General features: G+C 49.0%; 2 non-coding genes and 1 pseudogene across 2 annotated transcripts; 1 reads left to right on the top strand and 2 right to left on the bottom strand.

The window, feature by feature from the left end:
* Window positions 1–506: 506 nt before the first annotated feature.
* On the top strand, window positions 507–624 carry LOC136278666 (5S ribosomal RNA). The gene has a single exon (XR_010716467.1). It is a non-coding gene; the product is annotated as a 5S ribosomal RNA (ribosomal RNA).
* Window positions 625–1,604: 980 nt separating this feature from the next.
* LOC136278690 (U1 spliceosomal RNA) lies at window positions 1,605–1,764 on the bottom strand. The gene has a single exon (XR_010716490.1). It is a non-coding gene; the product is annotated as a U1 spliceosomal RNA (small nuclear RNA).
* Window positions 1,765–2,003: 239 nt separating this feature from the next.
* LOC136278652 (U2 spliceosomal RNA) lies at window positions 2,004–2,101 on the bottom strand (annotated as a pseudogene).
* Between the last annotated feature and the right edge of the window lie 35 nt (window positions 2,102–2,136).

Here is a 2,136-nt window from a genome sequence, read left to right as displayed (position 1 = left end):
GATGCCGAAGCATGCCCTGGTGAGGGGGGTGGTCGAGGGATCCTTCCCACGGTTTATGGTGGATAGTAGCAGGTCGCCCCCACAAGCCCTTGCGAGTCCCGCAGACGGTCCCAGAGGCTGACCCGTTTGGTATCTCCTCACTGTAAGATTTTAAAGCCAGATACACGCACCTACGGAGCTAAACATTGTATAATAGGTTTTTAGGACACGTTATGTCTCTGGGACCCCTCCCTCCCCTCCCTAGGGAATAGTGCTTCAAATCGATGCTCCTCAATGTGTTAACTGGGTTGAGGAAAATACATTAGGGTTAGGTAACGACTTCGGGGTTAGGGTAACCATTTCTTAGGGTTAGGGTAACAATTTCTTAGGGTTAGAGTATCGATTTCTTAGGGTTAGAGTAACGAAACTAGGGCTTTAGAATTTCAAATTCGCCTACACTCAGGGATGTGGCCGCTTTACAGCCTGAACCTGGCCGATAACAAGCAGAATTTCGACCCCATTTCCTCGTCTACGACCATACCACAGGGAAAGCACCGGTTCTCGTCCGATCACCGAAGTTAAGCCCTGTCGGCGGGGTTAGTACTTGGATGGGTGACCGCCTGGGAATACCCCGTGTTGTAGGCTTCAATTTTTTGTCGTTGCGAACATCTCTAAACGTTTTATCCCAATAAATAGCTCTCCATACACCACAATTTCACATAGAGAGCCGTAGGTGAGGTGAGGAACAAAATCAAAGCAAAAAACGAGGGGGGGAAAACACTTTTTGTCAAAAATCGGCCAGCTAATGGCGAAAACTCTAGTGCGATCGACTTTTCTTACAGAGCGCGCGCGAGCGAGTGAGCACGCGCTAGATGAACAGTTTATTATGTCAAATTCTACTTCTGTGATATCAAATCATTCCAAATAACGAACGAAACAATGAATAGGAAAAAAACGCACACTTCTGAGACGCAGTTTTAATCCATCGTGACGTGGCAAAACACTCGCACACTTCCAAGAGGAGGCGCGCGAAAAACGGCACTGAAAGTCGACAATGGTTGGATTCAGACTGCAAACGAATCGGGAAAACGGTTCGATACTTGTACTACTCTGCTAGTTTGTTTCCTTCCCTCGTTCATTCGTTCACTCGCTTGCTCCGCACAAAGGATACACTAACGATAGCAATAGCATTTCTAAAAGCGGCTCCAGTGACAATAAAACCGCTCAAAAGGTTCAAAGTGTACTCACGGTCCAAGTCGAATGCCTTCTATGCTCGCTCGCTCGGTCGATCGGCCGTTTGGTTTCCTTTCATTTCCTTTCCCTTCGCGCGCATAGCACAGCACGGCACGGCACGCACAACCTGCAAATACAAACGAACAGGACTTTACACACATAGAGCAGACAGGCCTTGAACAAAAACAGCCAGCAAAGTTACGCACCGCCCCGAAACTCACCTGTTTCCTTCCTCCAGTCTCTCCAATGCACTTCTACCCCTCCAAACGTGCCAACACCTTGGCCAGTTGTGCGTCCTTTGCCTTCTTTGCAAGTCTACCGGTCCACTGCAAAAGCAAAATACCCTCGTAGTCAGTAAGAGGGCCATATATACATAGTTTGGATGACTTTTGCGGGGACGAGCGCGAACGCAGGTCCCCACTACCAGAAATTATACGCTCGAGTTACCCACATTGGGTAATCGCAAGGGTCAACCCAGTCGAAGTGCAATGAAAGGGCCTCGCCTTGATAGGACTGCCTCCTTGATCACAGTACCTCCCGTCAGGTAAGTATGCTTTTTCAGCGTCTGCCCTCGGTGAAAAAATCCACTTACCCCTAGGTCCTTGTGGTCGTGCTTTGCGCACTTCAGAAAACGTAGGCCAGCGGCCGTTCCTGCCATTGTCTGGTGTCTGAAATATCATCCCTCTTTCACCTCTTCCCCCTCTAAGGGCGGGCGGGGCTCCTGTAAACATAAAAGAATGCTATACCGTTGACTTTGTTTTGGCTTGAATGTGTCTTCCCAAGCGGGAAGTGGGCCGCACTCGGAGGTAGTGCTATACCGAGGCAACCCGTGGCTGGGACGAGGCAAGCCTCTTTTCCACAGCCCAGTTCCAAAAATCAGTTTAATATATGAGCTGCTCAATGAGCAGCGTATCAGATATTAAG

This window comes from Pocillopora verrucosa, unplaced genomic scaffold, assembly GCF_036669915.1.
Source record: "Pocillopora verrucosa isolate sample1 unplaced genomic scaffold, ASM3666991v2 scaffold_46, whole genome shotgun sequence".
In the NCBI taxonomy this organism is placed as follows: Eukaryota; Metazoa; Cnidaria; class Anthozoa; order Scleractinia; family Pocilloporidae; genus Pocillopora; species Pocillopora verrucosa.
Note: the sequence above shows the minus strand (reverse complement) of the source record. Positions and strands in the feature narration are given on the sequence as shown.